This window comes from Ochotona curzoniae, unplaced genomic scaffold, assembly GCF_017591425.1.
Source record: "Ochotona curzoniae isolate NIBS_2020 unplaced genomic scaffold, NIBS_Ocur_1.0 contig_3520, whole genome shotgun sequence".
In the NCBI taxonomy this organism is placed as follows: domain Eukaryota; kingdom Metazoa; phylum Chordata; class Mammalia; order Lagomorpha; family Ochotonidae; genus Ochotona; species Ochotona curzoniae.
This window is the reverse complement of record NW_024465894.1, coordinates 28,649,932-28,676,268: the sequence shown is the minus strand read 5'-3', so window position 1 is coordinate 28,676,268 and position 26,337 is coordinate 28,649,932.

The following is a 26,337-nucleotide window of genomic DNA, read 5'->3' as shown; positions in this document are numbered from 1 at the left end:
TTTTGACTACAAGGAAACAAGTGTCTAAGCTTAATGTTCTGGCATGGGCACCATTCATGGAATAAATGTGGGTCTACTGCCATAGTTTTTTTTTTATTGTTATGGTTTTAGCTCTGTGTTTCAAGGCATTCTTTTTCGCCACCACATAGGTATGTGATCTGAATCACAAGGGTTTTGTGTATCTGGCTTGAGACTGTATCGGTCATCCTGAGCTAGGATAAGGCTGTGTAACAAACACCCCCAAAATCTTAATGCCCTGCAAAAGTCAACCATTATTTCTCATTCACAGCCTTACAGTTTGGTCTTCCCAGGAGTAAAATATACAAATGTTCCACCTCTCTTCTTGTCTTAGCCAAAGGAGCATTAACTACTAGGACATACTTTTCTCACAGCAGAGGCCAAACGTGTAAACTGTCGAGCAACCCTGATTTTATAAGCTCCTTTTGAATATGGAAAATGTCATGTCTGCTTCTATTCCATATCCAAAACAAGTCACATAGGCAAGCTCAACATCGATAGGGTGGTGAAGTACACACCCCCATGGAAGGCATAGAGGAAAGGGAATATTTACTAAATAATAAAATAGAATAGCACAAGAATCTACTGTGTGTGTGTGTGTGTATGTGTGAGTGAGTGAGTGGGTGAGAGAGAGAGAGAGAAAGAAAGAGAGAGAGTGAGAGAGAGAGAGAATGAATCAGGGCTCTGGCTCCCACCCAGGCTTTAACTGAAGTAATGTAACTTTGAACTGTTTGCTCTCTTGGGCTTGAGTGATATTTTATTTGAAAGAAGTGTTCCCTCACTTTAAAAAGTAGAGCTGGGAAATCACTGATTCCAAGTCTCTTGTTTTGCCAACAAAGAATCTGAGGCCAGAGAGTAAATACCGTACTGATCAGTATCTGCCAGGACTGAGTCCACGGGATTTGAAGTCAAGCAGATCCAGTTTTTTAATCCCAGCTGTTATTTTCTAGCAGTCATACCTTTACCACATTCCTCTGCGCTCCCACTATCACTGCAGGAGCCTGTCCAGTGTCTCATGTCCTTGTCTACACACTGAAAGTCAAAGGTCAAAGGTAAGACTATGACATCTTCCTGGGGTGACCTTCGGAAGAGTTCTATTGTCTCAGCTGTATCTTTTCGGCAATTCTAGCTAGCTTTCTTGCTTTTCCGTAAAGGTACAAATTCAGGAATGATTTTCTAGAAATGTTAACAATTCTTAAGACTAAAGAAGAAATTCTTGTGCCATGCGCTGACTCACTTGCAGAAACTGGCCCAGTCCCAGCTCGAAGAGTCCAGAAACAAAGAAACATTAAGATCCAGTCAAAACCATTATGGTCATCGACTCTGATTTCAAATAAGCAAAATAAACAAACTTTAGTCCAAGTAGGAACTGGTTCTACTGTCCATTTCTTTTAAGCCAAGTTACAATGTTTGACTGTCTCAGAAGTTTCCTTCTATTGTACACTCCAGATGGTCAACGGATGGTAGGATAGTAAGTTGGCATGCCCGTTTTAAACTTTCGCTTCATTTGTCTAGCACTTTTCTTGCAACACTTGTGCAAATTACAGGAAGAGATGTGTAGTTATTATATTGTTCTTCAATTTATCCAGCCGTATTTCTTAGATATTCTTGCTCTAAATTCTATGACTGTGGTTACACACAGGTTGACAACAAGGGCAGTGGGTGTATATAAAAACACATCCTCCTCCACCCACACCATGGTAGGCAATCATCTTCCACTTTGAATTTCAACAACCTGCTGATTGAAAGACACGTTTTGAGGCACAGTGTAAGGTTTCCACCCACTCCTTTGGTCCTTAGATTTCATGTGTTCAAACACATTTAACTATTCTGTGTCCAACTATTTGCTCCGTATCTGCACTTCTAGGACCAGGACAGCTGATGCAACTACTTCATTATGGAAACACTTTTTCTCAATCTACACAGTTAAACTTCAGAGTACAAAAAAGAGAGGTAATATTGCCAGTGGGCCTTCAACTCTCATTGGCTGTGTCTACTGCAAACATAGGCATTGCTCACCAAGCATGGTTGCTTGGCCATAAGCTGGACAGTGCAGCAATGCCTGTCTACATCCAGTGTGCCTCCTGGGTGAACAAATTTAGCATTTCAAGGTCATCAAGGAAGAATCCTAATCCACGCAGTGAATTTCAAATACTTTAAGCATCAGGAAAGAAGGACCCAGGAAAATGGCCCAGATGTCACCCTTAGTAGCCAAGATAGCCAAAAACAGAATTCTAAAGAACAGAGCCCTCTGTTCAAAGGGGAGAATTACCTCTTGGCTCTACTTACTTTCATGATAGTGGGCTTAGGACTGACAATGCAAGAGAAGTCATCTGAATAAAACATTCCACCTCCAATCCTGGCCTTCAAGTCCCAGCTTAGATGCTCTCTTTTACCTAAAGACAGTTCTGTCCTTTACTGTCATATGTGCCCTAGATACGGCTCATTCTAACCATCTCTAAACCTTAGGTTGCACCTATGTCAGTGCTAATTATATGTCAAAGTCAGTTTTCATTTTTTCTTTTATATTACCCTCTGGCCTCCATGAGGGCAAGGAGAGTGTTAACCTGCCAAGGCTCTTAGTAGCTTGCCTGCTCTTTAGAATAAAATCATAAGAATCAAGATGGTGGAATGGGGTGAGGACATGTTTAAACAGATGGAGAAACATTAACCAGGGTGAAGCAGAGGGCACATTCCAGAAAATAGGAGAGGACAGAATGACAGCAGAGGGGGACCTGGAGGCTAATGGACACAGGAAAGCCGCAGACACAATGGTGTGGTGCTGCAGTTACCCAGTGGCATTCACCTAGTGGTGATCTGAACTCCACCAGCAACCAGGTGGGAAAGGGAGTTCACCAGGAGCTTGGGCAGTAAAACAAGACATAGAACTGCCTGTCCTGCTGGTTTGTTTGATTTGACCAGGAGCTGAGACAGAGCAGCAGACCCCAAACAGGTGGTGCAAGAAGAGGGTAGATTTCACAGCCCAAACTCCACTAGAGCTGAATTGGGCACCATCTTGTGTTGGGGGATAATGGCTATGGGACAGAACTGTGCATGCACTAAGCTGAGAGCAAACTCATTTAGGGCTCAGTGATGTAACGACCTGGCATACTTCAGGTTCCACCAAAAATAGGTAGCCCACAGACTTAATGACCAGCAGATCAAGAACTCCACGAATTTCACATAAGGTGCCATTTTGCACAGTGTGGCAAAAGCTTTGACACTGCAGGGACAACAGTGAGCTGCACATGCGCTATCATCCTGAGAACTGCTCCAACCAGAAGTGGGAGAAAGGCTGTATAGACAACAGTGCAACAGTAATGTGCGATCACAGAAGGTGGAGACTGGTAAGCCAGGTGCTGGGGTTATGAAGACCACAGTGTAAGTCTAACATAAGAGCCCAAATCTGAAACTCACTGGAGGAAGTGGGACAAGTGACTGCAAACAAAGAACCGTGTACCAACCACAATAAGTAAAATCAAACTGTAGACCTGTGACAGAGCTTGGAAACCTGCCCCAAGGAGAAGAATCTGCTAACCACAAGTACAACGACTAAGAGTAAAAGAAAAGACAAAGTCACAATGAATATTACTGAAGACTCCCTGCAAAGGAGCAAAAGCCTTTGCCAACCTCAGATAACTGAGGAAGTTATTGAGAAAATGGGGGATAAAGACTTGAAAACACTTGCCATAAGACTTCTTAACAACAAGATGCACGTAATATAGGAGTTCATGGAATTTAAAGAATGTCACACAGGAATGAATTAACGAAAGTTGATATATCAAAAATGAAGAACACAGTGGAGCAAATTAAAAGTACAGTGGAGATTCTCCAAAATAGATTGAATGAAGCAGAAGAAAGAATTTCAGAATTGGAAGATATTTCTTGTCACCAAGGGGAAACAAACAAAAAGCTAGAAGCAGAGCTAGGTAAAGCTAAAAAGAAGTATTCAAGAATTAAGAGACACTAAAAGATCAAATGTAAGAGTTATGGAAGTTCCAAAAGGTGCAGAAAGAAAAACTGAGTTTAAAAGTGTATTTAGTGAAATAAGGGAAAACTTCCCTAATCTGAAGAAGGAATTGGAAAACAACATCCAGGAGGGGCACAGAACTCCCAACAAGGCTGAACGAAAGTAATCTTCGCCACAACACATGATGATTAAGCTCTCTTCAACTGAACATAAGGAAAAGATCCTTATGTGTACATGAAAAAAAAATGACATATAAACGAATGCCAATTAAAGTCACACGAGACCTCTCACAGTGAAATCTACAGGCAAGCAGAGAATGGAGTGACATATTCCAGATTCTAAAAGCAAAAAGTTGTCGACCCAGCATAGCATAACCAGCAAAGCTTTCCTTTGTCTTTGAAAATGAAATAAAATCCATCCACAGTAAAGAAAAGTTAAAAGAATATGCCTCTTTCAAACCTGTTCTACAAATGATAAAGATATTCTCTTGATAGAGAAGATGGCATATAAGACTAAATCAATAAACAACTCGTTGCTAAATGACAGGACCAAATTACCACCTTTTTATATTAACCCTGAATGTAAGTGACTTAAACTCATCAATCAAATGTCATTGATTAGCAGACTGGATTAAAAACACAAAACCCATCTATTTGTTGCCTACAAGTGATACATCTCACCAAAAAAGATCAGCACAAACTATATTCCATGGATTTTGATGTTGATAGCTTCATTTTTTCAAAATACATTTTTTCTCATTAAATTCTTTAATGATATGGGAGAACTCAGTGGGGTGATGGGGCACTAGGGCAGAGGGTAGGAGAAATCCCAGAGCCTATGGAACTGTATAAAAAAATGATAATAATAATAATAAAAGGGAAAAATATGAAGTAGAATAAAACCATAAGGTAGCACAGCAAATCGTATCACTCGGTCTCAATAGATCGTGGCTTGCCAAAGTAAAATAAGGAATCAACAACTGTGGCCATGTCTGATTGCGTAGAACTTGTGTGCCAGCTCTTCTCAGCTTAGTCTGATCCTGTCCTGCAGCCATCCCCCATAGTTCAGGGTAACAGGCATGCTCTTGTTTTTTTTTTTTTTTAAGATTTATTTTTATTATTATTTTTTTTTTATTGGAAAGGCAGATATACAGAGAGGAGAGACAGAGAGGAAGATCTTCCGTCCGATGATTCACTCCCCAAGTGAGCGCAACGGGCCGAGGCTATGCCGATCCAAAGCCAGGAGCCTCTTCTGGGTCTCCCACGCGGGTGCAGGTTCCCAAAGCTTTGGGCTGTCCTCGACTGCTTTCCCAGGCCACAGGCAGGGAGCTGGATGGGAAGCGGGGCTTCCGGGATTAGAACCGGCGCCCATATGGGATCCCGGGCGTGCAAGGCGAGGACCTTTAACCACTTGCACCACCGCGCCGGGCCCGAGGCATGCTCTTGTTACTCGGGTTGTCCTGTTTCCCGTTTCTCCCTGGCCAGGGCTCATTGTGACTTGGTCACTTAATCCACGAGGAGTAGGAAATCAAATTACACGACTTAAACCTAGGGTTACAATCACTTGATATTAATCCCTGTATCTGAGCCACATAGCCTAAGGATGGAGCAGCCATTTACTACTGTGTGGCACATATGACGAATGAGTACAGAGGGAGGGTGGACAGAGAAGCAGCAAATCTTCTTCACTGTCTCCAGAGAACAGTCACAGAGGGCAATGTCTACAGCTTGTTTTCTCAATTATTCTCCCCTAAAATACACACTGTTCTCTACATTTTCAATTTCATAACCAACTACTACATCATTTATTCAATTTACCTTCACTAACTTGTGCTTTGTTTTCTCATTTCAGTTACATTCCTAACTAAGTCACTATGCTATGTAGAAGTCAGCTTGACCTAACATATTCATTTTTGTTACATACCCCCAAATTGAAGTTTGACTGATTATATTTAGAGCAGTGAAAAACTAGTACAGAGCCATCCTTAAGTACAATCTTAACTAAAGAACATTTTGTATCACACTGTCGTATAAAGCCACTCATTACTAGCGGCAGTAATCTGAATTCTACTCCCAGTTTGCTCATTGAACAAATAATTTGTTTGGAGAAGTTTAAACTACTTGAACCATTAGCTGCTGCCTCCCAGGGCACACACAGCAATACGCTGGAATTGAAAGCAGAGATGGAACTGAAACTCAGGCACTCACAGCCTGAAAGTAAGGATGTCATATTTTTACAATGAAATACTAGGTACAGATCACCTAACTCCAATAATTATCAACACAACCTTAGTCTAATCATAACAATACGTTGAGCAAACCCAAACTGAAAGAAACTCTAATTAATGAGGTGATATTTACTAACATTCTGCTATTGTCAATCCACCATCTTCTTTTTTTCTTCCTTTTTTGTTTTGCTTGAGCATTTTCAAGCAAATGCCTTAGACAGGATAAAATTTCACCATTTGGTGTGTGACTGATAAGCACTCAGCTTTGTAACATAATTGCAATAACATGACCACACCTAATAAAATTCCCTACAATTCCCTTAGATCAATTATCTCGAATATATTCTATTTTTCTGAATGTCTTCCAAAAAGTGCCTATTTAACATCTTTTTAGTGACATCAGGTTTCAAGTCAGAATCTCATTCTGTACTATTTCATATGTCCATGAAGTCTCTTCACCTGTGACAGTCCTTGCCTCTCCTCCTTTTTCCATGTCATTTATCTTTAAAGAAACTGGGTCATTTTTTTTTCCTGCAGAATTTCCTGCATTTTTCTTAGGATAGCTGCCAAATTGTGGATCAATTTTTTGTTGTAGAAAATGGGGACAATAACACTCCAGTAAGAACATTTTTGTGAGGCTTCAATATTAAAAATATACAGGTGGAAAACAGCCCAGAGTTTAGCAAATGTACTTCTCTAAGCTCTATTTAACAATTCCCTCCTCCAGTACTTTCCTCTGGTTTATAATTTATTTAGTTTAGAATAGTCACCATTCATTATCAAACTTATTCTCAGATGAGACTCACTCGTTCACAGATCCATTTTCACAAATGATGTAGTATAAAGATTTGACTCCAGAGACTCAAGATTTTATCCCTCTTCTTGCAGTGACCATGGGACCTTGCTACCCAAAGGGTGGAGATGTGTGCACCGCCACCAATAGAGCACCCCCGGGAACGTGTTAGAAACACAGAAAATTGGGTCCCACTCCGAAACCACTAAGTTATATATAGTAAGATTTCTGAGATGTTCCTATGCACACAACAGATTAAGAACAGCAAGAGCATTCAAAGGTTGCTTGGGTTCAGAAATTCAGCATTCTTTCTTCACCCCAGTGAGAAAGTCTGGTCTTCTCTCAGGTCCTGAAGCCTTAAAAGCTCCCTGTTCTCTGCTCCTGCCTCTCTCCCCAAATCAGAGAATAACAGAAAAGGGACTCATTCTTTCCTCTCTTCCTTCATGGTCTCTTTAGAAGCAATATTGAACACAGAGTTTCTTTTTCTTTTAAAAGTTTATTTTACTTGAAAGGCAAAAGAAAGCACCACAGAGATTGTCATCTGCTGGTTCACTCCCCAAATGCCTGCAACAGCTGGGCAGGTTCAATGTCAGAAGACAGGAACTCAGCCTGGATCTCCCATGTCACACATCACTGGCAGGGACCCAAACACATGGGCCATCATCTATAGCCTCCCAGGGCACACACTGACTGAAAATTGGAATGGAGAGTGGAGCCTGGATGCAAACCCAGCCACTCAGATGTTAAAATACCAGCATCCCAAATGTTGTCTCGCCACTGTGCCAAATGCCTGCATTATAGCACTTGTGTAAATAATCCACCAATGCTCACACACCTGTGATAAGTTAAAGGAATCTTTGATAAGTGGCTGCAGGTTTTGGCCATTTAGAGCTGCAGAGCGAATGGGGAGGTCCCTGCTTTGGTGTGAAGGGGTGCTTGCCGGGGTTTCCCAAGGAACCGGGGCCTTCCCGACATCACCTTGCAGGGGAAGGGTGCCATGTTTTGATTGCATCTGGACCTATCAGTCCCTGCACATTTTTGGTTTTAGAGAAATTTGATTTTACTTTAACTTGGATTCATACTAAACACAGATAACAAATTTTAATCTTTCTCCAGACTCCAGAGTAGACAGATCAAATTAACACTCTAGGTGTTTCAGCTTGGGGGAAAAAAAGATTCCTTCTCAGTTCATAAGCAGAATAGAAATGTGTTGCAATATTTTAAAGGAAGTCTGAGACAGCATATATTTTTTCACTCACAGCTGAACTACATATCCCTAAATGAACACAGACCCCCATCCTGCAGGAGCAGGGTTCAGCCTCCTCCCTTAGCACAAGGTGGCCTTATCTACCCTTTCTCAAAGGCATTCACTGACCTAACAGAGCCATCCAACTGGCCTTACATACTTCTCACCACAGGAGTCATTTGCTTCTCCAAAATATGAGATCCTCTATGACCAGTATTGTACTCAGGTGACCTATGCAGGGAATTCCAAGTCTGGGAAGAACACAATTGCCAACTTCAAGCAACCCCCAGACACACTAGAACCCACCTGGTCATCACCGATTTCCCAAAGAGCATGGAATCACTGACCAATCACAGAAGGTCACAAACTCCACAGACCAACAAGGAACTTGGACATGAGTCGATGACTCATCTCTCAACCCCAATTTCAATGTATAAGAATCTTCAGGCCTGGCGGCGTGGCCTAGTGGCTAAGTGCCTCGCCTTGAATGCACCAGGATCCCATGTGGTTGCCGGTTCTGATCCCAGCAGCTCCACTTCCTCTCTGTCTCTCTTCCTCTCTGTATATTTGTAATTGAAATAAAATAAATCTTAAAAAAAAAAAAAGAATCTTCACCTTCCGATTCCTCAGGTAGCCTGGATATTAAGAAATAGCTGTCTGGCTCCTTGCTCTGTGCTTTGCATTAAATACCACAATTTCTTCCACAATCACTGACTTTCTATGCATTGGGCAAGCAGACATGGTTTGGAGGCTCAGCAACAATGCCTCCAACCAGTTTGGGTTGTTGTTAGGCAACACAACAAATATAGGTTTTTAAATCATCAAAGTAATAGTCTGATATCAAAATGGAATGCCAATACTCCTTAATATATGTTAACACTAGTTCATATTCAATGTTCCCAGCTTTCTCACATATTTTGATTTTTACAGTTGGGTTCTGGAGGCACACTCCAAGCTCCACAGGGCATATGTGGATACTATGGCTCTTAAGTCTATTATTGGTTGAGGATTATTTTCCATTGTTTTTCCTTAGGGCCTTTGGTGTGTTGAGCAGTCATTTGCCTTGTAGGATTTCCCCGAATCTGGGTCTGGTCCACAGTTTCCTTATGATATCCTATAACACAGCTCTCTATCTCTGTAATTTTTGTAAATGGTTCATCAGAAATCATGTGGTTTCAAGAGAGGTAGCAAGCAAGGAAACCCTGAGGCCCCCAGTCCCTTCCTACTGCCTCGGCTGAGCTGCAGCCCCTCCTGCCCTGCTCATACTCCTTCCCTTGCCACAAAAACATCATCCTTAGAAATGACACCAGCCAAAACTAACCAGTGTGGCTGCGGGTTGCATCCCTGTGGTCACCTTCAGCTTACTGTAAGGTCATTGTAATAGAATTATCATCATGGCTCACACCCACAACCAACATGAACGTGCAGCATGACATACACAAGTTAAAAAAAAAAAGGCAAAGAAATGGGCCCTATTTCAAGCATACCACAAACCCATCCTTTATGAATATTCAATTAAACCCCACCCCAGACACACCCTCAAATGCCTCCCGCTCAAATAATGGGACGGCCCTGAACTTTGCTGACAGAGGCTCTTTCCCACATTCCTTGAATTTGTTTTTGTTTGCATCTCTGCTGGTCTTTACCTATGTCTCATCCGCAAATTCCTTCTTGCCTCAGAGACGAGAATCTGGATCCAGCCACCCTATGAGAGTTCAAATTTGTTTCAGACAAAGCAGAGTTATTATGAACTAAATGTTTCCCCCAGCCCAGTTTACATATGGGAACCCAACTCCCAATGTGGCTGTGTTAGAAGATGAGGTCTTCAGAAAGTATTTGGTCATCAGGTGGAGCCCTCAGGGTTTACCGACTCTATGAAACAGACATCAAGGAGGTTTATCTTTCTAGGATGTAAAGACGAGATGTGACGTGAGCAGTATTGCAATCCACAAGAGAATTTTCGCCAGTACCAGGTCCAGGAGGCACCTGATCTCCAACCTCCACTCCAACCTCTAGAACAATTGGAAAGAACTTGTCTCTTGTTCACAAGCCACTAGGTCTGTGGCACTGGACTGTGTAGGAGCAGCTCAAACGAGCTGAGACAGGGTCTGCCCCAGCAGAGTCTTAGAGACAGCCTGACTTTGAAGGGCTGCTCTGTAAACTGAGTGTGCTAGCTGACTCAGTGAAACCATGACTTCTCGTGTTATTCTTGCATTTCGCCAAGAATGTGGTAAACTCACGAGGTTACTATGAAGAGTAAATGTTTGTAAAGTTCCAGCATGCATAAATGTTTATTTCTCCTCACACATCTTAGCAGTCAACTGAGATAGTCAATTAAATTAGCATGGGACACGGTCTGCTGTTTTACTTGGACTCTCCGATAGAAGAGGTTTAGGAGTCATTGCAGGCCTGGCATTTTGGCGCAGTGGGTTGAGTCACTGCTTGCAACACAAGGATCCCCACATGGCCATTGATTCCAATGCCAGCTACTGCATTGCGATCCATCTCCCTGCTTATACACAAAGAAGGCAAGGAACAGAGCCTAAGGACTTGGACCCTTGCATTCATGTGGAAGACCCTGATTTCGGTCTGATCAAGCCCAGGCCAGTGTGGCCATTTGAGAAGAAAGCCAACAAGTAAAACACCTTTTCTTTCTTCCTTCCTTCTTTTTCCTTCCTTCCTTTCCTTCTTTTCCTTTCTTTCTTTCCTTTCTCTCTCTCTCCATGTTTCTGTAATTTCAAATAAAACTTTTTTCAAAGTCATTTTAATTTACTTTTTCATCCAAGAAATATGCGTTTTTTCCCCCCTGACTATATGTAAACACTCCCCTAGGAGATTGAAAGATCATCAATACATAGTTCTTCCTGGCAGGTTGCTCACAGTTAAGTCTGGGGAAGGAAATGAGCATAAAAGAAAGAAAAACTATCTTAGAGGCCCAAGAGTGCTGCTTGCTGTAGAAGGGCAACAGTGGAAGCAAAAATGGTGTCAGCATTGAACTTGGGTTGGAGTAACAATCTTTTTGGGCTGATCCAGTTCTCTTTTCTTTTTAGCTGTTCACTTCTGGCTGCTCTCATGACTGATAATAAGCTGGTGTCATGAACTGAGCAATAGTCAAGACAGAAATGAGACCCAAAGAGCATTGTTTGAGAGGAAGCCCGAGTACTCTCATCTCTAACGGGTGATTTGTCCAAAGTTTGTCTCCAGGAGTGTATGTGTGGTACAGTGGGTAATGCAGGAGGCACCCACATCCCACATTAGAGGAACTGGTTCAAGTGTTTTGGCTCTTTCACTTCTGATCCTGTTTCCTGGAAAGCAGCAGGGGATGGCTGAAATATTTGGGTGCCTGGCTTTCATGTCAGACAATTCTGGCTTCCTGCCTTCTAACTGACCCAACTCCAGCTAGTGCAGGTATCTGGGGACTGAATTAGCACATAGAGACAGACACAAAGAGATCTTCTATTTTTTTACTAAAATGAAAATAAATACATTAAAAATCGTTTTTAAACAAATAGAAATTCTGTCTCTAAGACCACCTTTGTAGGAAACTCCTTTGAAAAAGTTAGGAAGGAATAATAAAGACTGTAGTCAGTAATATTTTGGTTGTTAGGTCAAGCATAAAAGATGCATAGGAGAAATCAGACTCTAAAAATGAAACACAGAGTAAAGAATGTTTCATCTAGCACTTTCCCAGGTACACAAGGGTACCAGAGTCAGTCTAACTAACTTCAGCTACATCAAGAAAGAGGCATCTGACCTTGACAAGCAGCTTCCTATTTCAAGATATCACCTCAGGTTTTTTGGCATGTATTACTTCATGCTGTGTGGTATGCACGTAACTTCACTTACTTAAGAGCACGTAGAGTTTATGGACACCTGTCCATTCACACACACAGTAACACACACACAAACATACTAGGGATATCCTTGAAATTATATAGTAGAATACAAATTGTTTGATACAGAAAATATTACGTCTATGAGAGCCATATTACTGATATATAGGTGCAATACAAGACTGGGGCCTTAAGATTCTTAAAAATCCATAAGTGTTGTCTATTGCTATTCTTTCCTCTCAAGCACAGTAATCACAAACTATTATAGATGACTTGAGACAAGCATAAGTGCACAGAGGCCTCATAATGGATTTCTTCATTGACTTTCCCTGAATTGGAATTTTAAAACACCCTGAGATAACGATACAGTCATCTGAGTGACAAATGTTAGGCCTCGAAACAGCCACCTGCCCTCCTTCCAAATGAGCTCACCAAACAACACATCTGAAAATACTACTTGGTACCCAGCAAGGGGGAAAAAAAAAAGAGCAATGTGCAAGTATCAAAAGCTTTTAAGAAAAAGAGACAGAGAATTGCTTTTTTTTTAAGTCCATTTCAACAGTTGATACATCGTTGACGCCTCATTTAAGGAGGAATAATTGGGCTTGGGACAACTTTATCAGAATGTACAACATATGTAACCAAGAAACCACTTTCATAAAGAACAAAGATAAGGAACTTGCATTGATCCATTGAAACATGCACTTTCCCTCTCAGACAATGGATTGGTGCCTGGGCAACAAAGAAAAAAAAACCAAATTGCTCACATTATGATGTATTTAGGAAATTATAAAGTAAACTTGAATGTAAACATTTGGAAGCCCTCTGAAACGACGCCCTCCATCCCCAAATTTCTTTCACACAAAGGAAGCTAAACCTTTTCAACTGAATGGGAACTCATTATGACTGCTCAAGTCTGTTGCTGTCCTGTGAAATCACCCACAACAAACATGTAAATGAAAGAGGATGACTCTACACCAACAAGGCATTGTCTACAAAGCAGGAGGCTAAAATGGCACATGGCTTACATTTTGTCTGTATGACTTTCTAGTTGCAGTGAAACATTTTCTTGAATAGGCATCCCCAGGCAAGAAAAATAAAAGCAAAAAAAAGCAAGGCAATAATAAACATTTGGTTAGTCTGTAGTAACTATATACCATGTCAACTTTTTGTGTTAAGTTTTAATATATTATTTGAGAATTTCTTTTTAATTTGAGGGACAGAGGTGCTATTATTTGGTATACTACCAAAATTATGGCAATGAACCAGAATTAGGAGTCAGCTACACAATCCAATTCTCCTACGTGGGTGGCAAGAACCCAATTATTTGAGCCCTCATCCTAGGCATGAGTCATGAGCCAAAGCCCAAAACCAAACCCAGGTACTCCAGATTGGGGTATGGGCAGTTAACTGCTAGGCTGTGTCTGCTCCTGCTTAGGGAGACTGGGTTACAACAATACAACTTAGAATAGACTCCAGTTTTAAAAACTTAGTCACAAGTTGAACCTGGAATTAGACCCATGATTCTTGATTTACTTCAGTGGGAAGTTTTATATTCTGACATTTGCATTCTGCTTGCAACTTCGGGTTTACAACACCAAATAGATTTGCTTCCGAGTTAATGGAATCAGGGATTCTTTCATTATATGTATTTGATAGAATCAGCACCTGAAATGACAGTTTTTGTTGGATGTGCAGTGCTGAGATAGCAACCGCCTAGTGAATTTGACCCGAATACAGTCTGATACAATTTGAGAACATAGTTTTTCTGACTTTGTCTTCCATTGTGACTGTGAACTCTCAGAGGCTAGGGTGTACCATGATACATAATGAGAGCACAGGACATAATATAAGAAAAATGCAGTGCTATAATACAGTATAAATACAAAGCAGCAACCTTCCTCTGCATTTCGTTCTTAACTCAAAAGTACAGAAAAGGGACATGTAGTCAGTGATGAGTCAATCAGATTAATACCAATGCATGCCGGGACTAAACAGTGTTTAATACTGTGGTTCTCATTTGCTACTAGCCAAAAGGCCCAGAAGCAATATGGACACTCTGGCTCTCTAGGGGAAACATGGCCATGTTGCCAAGTACTATCTGGGGACCTTCTGGTTGATGCAAGCAGGGTAGTGCTGGTCTCTATCAAGTAGAGACCTAGCACGCTACCTAACATCGTACAGTGTAAGAATTACCATAACAACTGCATGTGCTCAAACACATCACCAACGTGAAACTAAAATATTCCACCCAAAAACCCACGTAGAATACACAGCTGCTATTACAGATCTCACTTTAGTACCTAAGCAGGAATTATGTAGCTTCTTCCAGCATCACAGTATCTGTTCTCCAGAAAGGACACCTGAAGAGTGATGTGTGTACCCCTATGTCCAACAAGTGTCATGCCAGCCAGGAAGGTGTATACATTAAGCTTCTTCATAATGGTGGGAATAGTGGGTATGAGGGGAGGTATGAATTCCAGTTGTAACCTAGGCCCACATTGTGTAACAGAAATGACTCAGATACTTGGGGCATTTTCTGCTGCTTTCCCAGGCACCTTAGCAGGGAACTGGATAAGAGGTGAAGCAGTCCAGTCTTGAATCGAGATGCTGACCCTGCAGGCAGTGGTTTTACTCACTATGCCACAGCACCAACCCCCTTGTGCACTGTGCTAGAAACCATAGTGTCTCAGGCAGTTGTGATGTGAGACCTCACTGCAGATTTTATTAAGTGCTGCAAAATCACAGTGGCCAAAATGCAGAAACATCTATGTGTCTATTGACAGATGAATTCAGAAAATGTGACATATACACCGAATGGGATACTATTCAGCCTTCAAAAGGGTGAAAATTCTGCAGCAATAACATGGATGACTCTTAACAATGTTATGCTAAACAAACTAAACAGCTCACATAAAGTCAGACAGACATCATGGTTCTATTTGTAGGTGATATCTAAAACAGCATTATTCATATACATGATTGAGGATCAGGATGGTGGTTATTAAGAGTTTGGGAAAAGAGGTTGTGGAGAACTACAAATGAATGGACAGGAAGTGTCGACCAAACCAGATGATTAAGCTCTTTATCTTTCTTGTAAACCACAGTACAATCAGAACGCAGTAAAAATGTATTTAGACAGATTTTATGTTCACTATTCTTACAATAAAAAGATGAACAACTTCTAGAGATCTGCTGTACAACACTGTGCTTAGATCACAATATTGTACTGTGTACCTTAAGATCTCTTTAGCGAGTACATCTGTTAAGTGTTCTTGCTCCAATTTAAATAAAAGGAGGGGCTAAAAATCAAATCAAATGTTGGAGACTTTATGGCTCCTAGCATTTTTCTCACAATTACTCCACTCAGAAAGCAGTCAAGGAGAACATGGAAATCAATGGGTACAGCTGTGCTCTGGCCCACCTTTACTTCTAAAACAGGGAAAGCTAGAATTGGCCCAGTAGTCTGTAGTCTGCCGATCTCTGGAGTGTTGGATAAAGTGTCTTCTGGTTGGAGCCTTATCCTCCTCCATGACCATGCCACCCCTCTCCTACTCTGCCAACCCGCCACCCCGGACTCCAGCCGCAACAGTCAGCCCCAGGACACCAACCAGCTCTAAAAGTGCCCCGTGGGATTTGTGCATGCACATGTACTCTCACTATTCGTGATAAGGGTGTATCAGATGGGGAAGGGAGAAAAAGTAAAGAGAATATTCACGGAAGGAAAGTATTTGAACTCACACAGATGACTGCAGAACTATCCAGGATTGCAAGCATATTTAACTCCTTCCCTATCTGCCAACGCTTCTTTTGGGAATCACTCGCTCCCTCCTCTCCAGGATCTCAGGTCCCAGAAGAGCTAATTTGGAATTGTATGTGCTGCTGCGAGAGAAAGAACAGTGACACCAAAAAGAAAACAAGAAGAGCATTCAGAGGGAAATGGAGGGAGGCTGTGGAGTTTCTGTTCCTGCTGTTATCCTGTCAAGAGATCTGAGACCCTTCGGTGTCGCCCAGTTTCAGCTCTGACCTCTTAAGGCAAAAGGCAATTTCAGTTCCTTGGGACTCTTGATCCTTCCACGCAAACAGATGAACCAGAACATTTTTCATAGAAGCCTTGTGTTTTTAGCTGACTTCACAGGCCCTCAATCTATTAGGTAAGCGCTCATACTTCAATTTCTACAGTTCTACTACAATTACAAAAGGGAAGGACAGGAATGAGGTAATCAAATGAATTATTCACTTACGTGACCACAGAGTCACTTGCCAAAGGGCGCTGTCTCCTCAAGCAAGGGTCCCACATTTCAAAGTGTTAAACTGTTAGAACATTTGCATTATTTCCCATTTAAATAAAAACCATCAATGCAGTCTTCCTACTGGAGGGTCATCTCAACAATTAAAACGAGAGTCAAAAATAAAAATAAGAGAATCTGAACTTAATAGAACTCTATACTTTCCTTATCCATGCCACTACTATTTCATGTTCAAATTACATGCTCAACAAGCATCTACTGCATATTATATTCTCCCTGTATTTTCACTCTAAGATGAACAATAAAACTTCATGGGAGCAGTTTCCTTTTCCTCTTAGACCTGGGAGAGTACAAAATTTATTAAACGCATGCCCAGATCTCAGAACCCGACAGCCACTTCGATAATATCATTTCCTATACCAGTAGCAGCAATTGCCCCAAACACGAAGGCACAAAATGGTTTGAAAATACAGCAGGAGGTTTTGGAAATTAGATGCAATTACTTATTACAATGTAATGAAGATCATGCTACAGGTTAAAAAAGTTTTCATGTTCAAGCATGAACTGGGTCTGAAAAACATCACATGAGCTCAACATTCCCCAAAGAGACCAACAGCTGCTGAATCCTTTCTGATCATGCCGTCAGTGACTTGCACTCAAAATTTGCAGAACAAATAAGGAAATGCCACATGTCAAAATTTAAAGAACAAATATAACTTACCTGTTGTCGTTCGGGGCAGCGATTCCTGGTTCCGGGTCCTTTCACTGCTAAGAGTCCAGAGATTGAGCTCCTTGGGCAGCCTTTGCCTTGTTTGTCCATTTTGGTTTTACGTTTTTGTCTGTCATTTTTGTTCTGAAGATCAAAGTCCTTCAGGGGAAATCTTCCTGGAGACTGTTCTTCAATGATATCAGCACAGTTGAGCTTGGGTCCAACAGGAACATACCTCACGGCAAAGCTCAGGGACCAGGGCTGCTATATATAAACGGAGTTCACCTTCTGTGCTTCGAATATTGGAACACTTTTTAATAGGCAATATCCTTTTTTTTTTCATTATAACTGGGATTTTAGTTCTAAAGGGAAATCACATGAAAAGTAGGTTACCATATATCATTGCCCGTGCAAACCATATGGAATCATGCATCTTATTCTCGTTTCATTTTTGTATTTAAAAATTGTTTTTCTTGTTCCAATTGAAAATTCATAGATTACCATAACTTTTATGTATGTTTCTTTTGGATAGACCAGTGAGGTAATTGACCCGTCAAAGTGCTAAAGTTCGCATGGTCTGTTTCACGGTTCCCAACTTCAGTTTTCAGGCACCAAGGGATTGACTCCAATTATATCAAGCAGTGTCTCAAAGCCCTAAGTTCATTTATTTTCTCCTAATTGAACTGTATATACACACATATAACACGTAGTACTTTGAAAGCAAAGGGATGAGCGAGCTTTGTAAAATGCAAGACACATGCTGACATAATCTGAAGAAACTGCAATCACATCTATAGAGTTGAATCGACTGAATCTCAGATCAGCTGTTTTCAAAGTTTCTTTTTAAAATGTCAGATTATATAAACAGGACATTTTCTAAAAGGAGCAAAGGTTTAGCCTAGCATTTAAGAAGCCTGTATTCACAGAGTGCTGGGTTTGATCCACCCCTCTGCTTCCTGGCTCCAGCTGCCTGCCAGTGTAGTTCCAAGAAAGCAGTGGTGATGTTTCTAGTAGCTGGGTCCCTGACACCCATGGGAGAGACATGGCTGTGTTCTGGCACAGTCCCAATCTATTTTACATCTGAAGAGTGAAAAATCAAATAGGAGCTTTCTCCCTCTATCCTGCTGTCTCTCAAATAAATAAAAGTTTCTAAAAATTACAAGAAGTATTGAGATTTTTAATATTGAAGGAAACTAAAGACCAAAATGTTAAATAAAATGCTTACTTCTCTTATAGCCCCTGGGTGGGAAAAAAATACTACTGTTAAAATAGTATTGATGCACTTGCCAAAATCTGTGCATTTTAAGGCAATAGCACCATATCAGTATTGAATTTCCTCATCTTGATCATCAAGATTTATCTTTGGCAATGCATGCAAAGTATTAAGAGAACAGGTGATACAACTTATTCTCAAATGGCTTAGCCACAGGACCGGTGTGGTAGTCTACTGGCTATTGTGATCACCTGGGGAGTGAACCAGAAGATGGACAATCTGTCTCACCTCTCTATAACCTTGCATTTATAATAAAAAAAAATCTTTTAAAAAATATAAGGACCCAATCTGGTAGCCTGGTGGCTGAAGTCTTCACTTTGAATGTGCTAGGATCCCATATGGGCACTGGTTCCAATTCTGGCAGCTCTGCTTCCCTTCTAGCTTCTACTTCCGGCCTGGGAAAGTAGTCGAGGACAGCCCAAAGCCTTAGGACCCTGCACCCACATGGGAGACCTGGAAGAGGCTTCGGGCTCCTGACTTAGAGTCAGGTCAGCTCCAGCCTTTGCAACCACTTGGGGAATGAACCAGTGGATAGAAGATAATCCTCTGTCTCTCTGTAAATCTGACTTTACAATAAAAGATTTTTTAAAAAAGAGTAAGTAATGATGGAGGTAATGATGAAAATATTAGCAGCAATGCCACTATGAAAACTTGGACGGTGAGTCTCAGATACCTTTAAAAAAAAAAAAATTTAGGGGCCCGGCACAATAGCGTATTGGTTAAGGTCCTCACCTTGAATGCTCCAGGATCCCATATGGATGCCAATTCTGGTCCTGGCAGCTCCACATCCCATCCAGCTCCCTGCTTGTGGCCTGGGAAAGCAGTCGAGGACAGCCCACGGCCTTGGGACTCTGCACCCATGTGGGAGACCCAGAAAGAGATGCCTGGCTCCTGGCTTCAAACTGGCGCAGCACTGGCCTCTGCAGCCACTTGGGGAGTGAATCATCGGACAAAAGATCCTTCTGTCTGTCTCTTCTCCTCTCTGTACATCTGCCTTTCCAATAAAATAAATGTCTTTTAAAAAATTACTTTAATTTGAAAGATAGAGTTACAGAGAGAGAAAGAGAGGCAGAGACCTTGTATCCATTAGTTCATTTCCCAAATGGTTACAAGGGACAAGACTGGGCCAAGTGTAAGAAGGGAGCTATGAGCCTCATGAGGTCTCACACATTGGTGGCAGATGTCCAAACACTTAGGCTTTCTTCTACTGCTTTCCCTAGGCACATTAGCAGGAGTTGCATGAGAAGTGGAGCAGTCGAGACAGGAACTGGTGCCCATATAGGACACAGGTATTGCAGGCAATGGCTTTTACCCACCACATCATAAGGCATACACAATAACTCAAAAGATTTTAAGAAAGCCTTATGTCTCTGATACTAACTCTCTTTCAAGGTAAAATAAGTAGTTTTGACAAATTTTAAGGTTTCTTTTGTCTTTGTGCTTTTAACTGAGCTGCCCATGCAGCAAACAGAAATCTATTTCATCTGTGTTAGTTAAGTTGAAAAAGCAAGGAAATAGAATATTAACGCAGGCATCTGGTGCATTAGAGTGGGTCAGAAGATAATTTTTTAATGCAAATGAGGATTGGGACAAAGAAGGGAACCATTTGGGGAGCAGACAATGAGGAAGGAGAATGTTGCAGAGGCAAAGGACAGGAATGGGCACAGACCAACACCATTAAACTACAAGCAGCTGATTCGCGGGATGCTTTTGCAAAACAAGCACAGTGCTTTGAATTTGGTAAGTGAAGTGCTTTTAGTGGGGCTTAAATATGCTCCAGGTGACCAAGGTTCCTAACCCCCCCACACACACCCTGATTATTCCTTCATGTGTCTAAATCCCAAAGGCAGAGGACAGAAAAGAATTTAAAAATACTGTGACCAAGAAGATTAAAATGGTTAGCAGTTGCTTCTGCTTGACTCAGTATCAAGAGTAGTTACTTTTTCTTGTTTGGGCAGAAATTGTTTAATACGGCTACAACTAAAATGTTGATGGAAAAGCACCCAGACTGGTGATTTTCTTAAATAATCTTGCACTCAACGCCAGTGGAATTGTTTCATTTATTTCTCAATGTTGCTGCTCTTTCTACAAAGTTAATGGTGTGAAATGCATTAAAAAACACAATATATTTCAGCTAATAGTTTTTAAAATAATCCAGAAGATTATTAACAACTATTAATGTGGTTCCTTTTAATTTTTTGTTTTAATGGGTTCTCTGTCCTCAACATGGGACTTTTCTGGGCAATTGATTAGGTCATTTTCATCCCATTTTACAATTGTGAGATTTATGCTTGTTCACAGAACCTGGAAACCAGTCTCGCCTCTATCATTTCCCCCTTTCATTTTAGATGAATCGTGGTGCTCTTTTTACTAAAAAAATCCAAGTTTTCTCTAAGTGTGAAGTGCCAAGATGTCTTCTCTAAGCTCTACTTGACTGTGCTTAGAACAAGCTGACTCAATATTTACAGGGGCCAATGCTGCACAGCTCTGCAAGCCTGGCCTAGAGAACCAAGAAAGGTAGACGGACTCCTGGAAACTAGGCTATTACATGTCTCCTTGGGTATCAACAAGGCTCACAGTGTACAGACAGGGCTGTACTTGGCCACTCAGCACCCACAACAAATGATTTACCATGGTCCCGCTAACTGACACTGCTGCTGCTTTGCCAACCGCCAAGCCCAGCCTCACTCTCACATTCCCACCCTCTAAACCAAACTTACTCAGATGCCTGTAGCTTCTGGACAACAGCAGATGTGCAGCTCACCTCTCTTTTTTTCTTCCTGGTCTCTGTTTTCTTAAATGCTTGTTGTAATTATCAGGTGAGGGCCTGGCATGCGGTCCAGAGTCTAAATCCTTGCCTTGCATGTGCCAGGATCCCATGAAGGCTCCTGTTCGCGTTCAGGCTGCTCCACTTCCCATCCAGCTCCCTGCTTGTGGTCTGATAAAGCAGTTAAGTATGGCCCAAAGCCTTGGGACCCTGCAGCTGTGTGGCAGACCCGGAAGAAGTTCCTGGTTTCAGATTGGTTCCGTTCCGGCCGTTGCAGCTTCTTGGAGAGTGAACCAGCAGACAAAAGATCTTTCTCTCTGTAAATCTGCCTTCCCGATAAAAATAAAATGAATCTTTTTTAAAAAAAAGAATTATCAGGTGACCCACCTCTCCCCAAATTTATGTGTAGGAATCCTAACCCCCAAAGTGATGGTAGTAAAACGAGGCACCTGGAGATGATTGCAACATGAAGATGCAGCCTTCTTAAATTAGAGTAACACCCTTATATATTAAAAAGGTCCCAAAAAACCCTACTGGCTCTTTAAAGAATTTAAGATAGTGAGCAGGTGTCACCTATAGGGTGTTATAAGACACGGAGTTTAAGACAGTGAACAGGTGTCATCTATAAGGTGTTATAAGACACGGAGTTTAAGACAGTGAGCAGGTTTCATCTGTAAGGTCTTATAAGACAGGGCAGTCTGTCAGCATTGAATTTTGACTCCTTCTGAACCATGAGAAGCAAATATCTGTGGTGTTTAATCCACACTGCCCTTGGTGTTTGTTACAGCAGCCAAACCAACTAAGACATCCCACCGCACAAGTCCCCAACCTGTGAGAAACCCTTTCCAAGTCCTTTCAGTGCAGCCCCCATGGCTCCTTGAGGCTCAATTGCTGCTGCGACCAGAATGCGGTTGATTTAAGATGTATTCTTCGTGGTCAGTGACCTTAAAGAGCAGGTTCTTCATATGAACTTGATTCCTGACATGCTTGTTAAAGATCAGCCTGTTTTGGGGTTTCTTTCTTACTAACTCGCACCTTGTCTTGTGACCCTCCTGCTAGCCCTCATTTGCTTTGCTGCCTCTTTGTTCCTTTTCTGAAATCTATTACAAGGGGATGTTCCCATTCCCAAAGTTCAGGTTTTCCTTCTATAAAATGAACATAAATGATTACATATATAAATATATTGCAGTAGGAATTGCTTTATTTCTACCAATATTCTTTCCATCTTCCTTAGGACTCAAATTTAAATATTTAATGATACTTTTCATATTTAGTAAAAGAAAATAGAGGTTGGTGTGATGTTCCTTGTACATTTATCATGCAATATCTACGATTTTCAATGATTTCATGACAACTTGGGTTTCATCTTTATCTGCCATCCTAATTTTGCTACACTATTTTTTTTAAAGATTTATTTATTTTCTATTGGAAAGACAGATGTACAGAGAGGAGAGACAGGAAGATATTCTGTCCGAAGATTCACTCCCCAAGTGGCCGCAACGGCCAGTGCTGCGCTGATCCAAAGCCGGGAACCAGGAATTTCCTCCAGGTCTCTCACATGGGTACAGGGTCTCAAGGCCGTGGGCTGTCCTCAACTGCTTTCCCAGGCCACAGGCAGGGAGCTGGATGGGAAGTGGGGCCGCCAGGATTAGAACCGGTGCCTACATGGGATCCTGGCGCATTCAAGGCAAGGACCTTAACCATTACACTATTGCGCCGGGCCTTGCTATACTATTTTGAAGCCGTGCTCAGACACCATATAATTTTATCCAGAAACCTGTCAATGTGCTTTCTAAAACAAAAAAAAAGTTTCCTCCAATGTATTACATTTGAAGGTAATAATAATTTATATCATCTAATATATTGCCTTTTGATTAGTGTTTCTTATTCTTTCAAGAATAAAGATCTTTTGTATGTGGCTGATATAATCTACCTCTTGAGTATCTTTGTCTTTGAATTTTTTGTTGAATGAATCAGTTCTTTTGCCCTGTCTTCCTTCCCACATTCTTGATTTTGGTGATTAATATCACCTAGATTTTTTTTTAGCATGTTCCTTTGTTGACTGCATTTTCTATGAAGTCCTGTTAGGCATAAACGTTTAGTAAAATAGGAAAAGTATTTCACAGTGGGAGTATGAATTTCAATAAGCAAACACACAGTTCTTTGCTTTTATTTGGTTGTTGGCAAATACCGAAGATCATCACCCAGCTTTATCTTATCACTCAACTGATCTATTTCATCTGCTTATCTGCCTGAAACAATGTCCTCCCAAAGGTTTTCAAGTTAAGGATGATGGTGAATATTAATGAAGTTGATATAGGTTGCAAGTCCAGTAAATGAGGGCTATGTTCTTACAGCATTTCTTCCCACACATTGGTCTCCTCTAATGACTACAACAAACAGTGACTGAATCTCAGTTCAAGCAACCATATCCAGTTCGTTAGTATCATCTTCTGTGGTTCGAGTATGGTCTGTCTCCCAACCGGTTCTCATCTGTAAGCTTCGTGCTTAATGGAATAGTGGATCCTTAAGAGCCTAGCAAAGGTGATGAGACATTAAGGGCACCTTCGTTGGAAGGAATTAACGCTGGTCCCTCAAGATGGGTTTAGATTTCTTGTGAGTGGACTCATTCTCCGGAGACGGTTTGTCGTAACACTTGGCTTTGACACACATGCAGTCCCTTCTACATGCTCCTTTCCATGTGTCCATCCTGTTGGGGACCCTCTCCAGGACACCACTGCCAACCTGTTAAAACCAAATCTTGAGAGCTCCAAAGGTATCTGGGAGCAGCACAATATGGACACGATGCATCTCTGCCTCCGAAACTGCTTACTGCTAAACTCATCCTTTTCTTCCTCCCTAACAAGGAGCTACCACCGTCTATTCAGTTCCTGAAGGTGGAAAACAAAGCCACTCTACAGGCCTTAATCTCTTTTGCCTCCTGCATCCAATTGGCTTGCACATCTCATCATTCCATATCCCCAAGCTCATAAATTTATCTTCTCCTATTAAACCTTCATTTTTCTCATCTATGGCTTTAGTTCTGTGCCATTTCTTCCTTTAATTCTTACAATGGCTACTTCTTTTTTTTTTTCCACTTCATTTTATGACACAGTTTCATAGGCTCTGGGATTCCCCCAACCTCTCCCCATGCCCTTTCACCATGGTGGATTCTTCCACCTTGTTGCAGTATTGCAGTTCAAATCCAGTCATGATTCTTTCACTGCAAGCATGTACCATGCATAGAGTCCAGCATCTTATTGTCCAGATAAATTCAACAGTTTCTTGGAAAGACCATCTCTGGTCTGAAAGCAGAGCTGGTAGTGGCTACTTCTTGTCTTTTTTTTTTTATTCTTTAAAGCATTTCTTGTCATTTTGGCATAGCTGGTTTCCCAATAGATTGGAAGACAATCAAAGACACTTACATGGTTTGTCTTCTTTATCTAATGAGTACCTAACAGAGTCGGCTGGCACACGAGAGTTGCTCAACAGTGGGCAAGAAATCTAGACCGCTCATCTCCATGAGGCTAAGAGCTCTATGAGCAATAATTTGACTTACCCTCAGTATACCACGGTGAGGTAAACTCTATCACATTTCCTTTACCAAAGAGGAATTATAAAATTCGTCTAACTAGGAAGGGTGAAAACAAGAATAGAAGGAATACGAAGATCTTTGCTGAGTAAATTTAAAAAATGTGAAAAAATTTATTAATCGGTAGAAAGATTACTTATCATTCACTGAGTTTCTAGTAATCCTCTTAACTAGGCTGCTTTGAAAAACTTTTGCTTCCTTAGTGCCAGAGAAGTATTTAGAAAACCCACTGGACCTCGAAATAGGCCCTCCAACTTCTCACTAAAACCACAGATTTCAGCATCAGAGCACATTGCGCTGTCTTGCAACTTGGCTTTTGTTAAGAGACCAGTGCATTGTGGAAGGGAACTGCTGTCATCACCCACTCTCCCATGTTTTGTAGTGTGCATGGGTGAAGGTAACAGAGATGGGATTGACGTGGGATCATGAGGTTGCCTTCTAAGTTGGTAGAGAAAAAGACAAGAAAAACAGATCTTTACTTTCTCTATGATTGGATTCTTTATGAGTTTTGGTGCTAAATCTTTATGAGCTTTTATGCTTGTTTTCCTTTTTTAAATTAACACACTTGGATTGCCAAAACTGGAAATGAAAGATGAAAATCTATTTTGTCCACAAACACACTAAGGCTGGACAAAATCCCACAACACCAGAATTTATGAGATCCGACAAGGCCTGGCTACCTACCAGGAACTTTCCCTCCTGTGCTTGGGTGATAAATTACACTAACGTTTTTCAGGGGCCATTTGCTATAGAAAAGCAAATTAACCCAGTAATTTTTAAATTACACCTCCGAGGCCTCAGGATGACACATTCAGCTTGGTTCTGTTTTGCTCCTGAGTCCCTGGCTTCCTGCTTCTCTGATTGCACAAGCTCCTGTTGCTATTTGATTTGGAGGGGGAATTCCACACAGCCACGGTAAAAATGGTACAAGGTTAGGCAGGGTGAGCATTTTTAGTACATCTTAATTTTCTCATGACTTTTGTGCTCCACCTGTCAATATTTTTCCTTGAAGTTGACCCTGAAACTTGCACGTATTTTAAGAGTTTGAGATACTTGGTTGTATTATCTTAGTTGAATTTGTGCTCATGTGGAAGAGAAATGACAGCTTCTTCTACGGTTGAATATCTTATGGTATAAATTGATGATTATAGTCTGATTATGTGGACTCTACATCAGTATACATGGCTTTGAAAATTAATGTCTTTTTTTTTTTCACTATGAGAATACCCAAATTCAAACAGCTAACTCAGCTTGGGTAGGCATTCTTTCCTCCTGCGAAGTCACTTGAAAAAAAATGCACCTTATGCTTTAACTCTGCTTTTCCACAAACTTTTAAAATATCTCTTCACATTTAGATAAGGAAAGGTAAATTTTCTATCTATACCAAGTCATTCACTTATTCATCCATCCACCCATGCCTTCATTCATCTTTCCATTGGATAAATATTCACTGGGTATCAAATGTGTCAAGCATGCTATCAGGAAGGAGACATTCGTGTTTTGTGGGTTTTTCAAAAAGGGCAACAGCAAAAAGCAAGTACGGAGTGATCCAGAACATGCAATGGTTTCATGAAGCATGAAAGACACCCAGAGGGAGTTACCAGTCCTCTCTCTCCTTTCCTCTCCTGTTTCCTGTTCATCTTTTCTTGACCACACAGG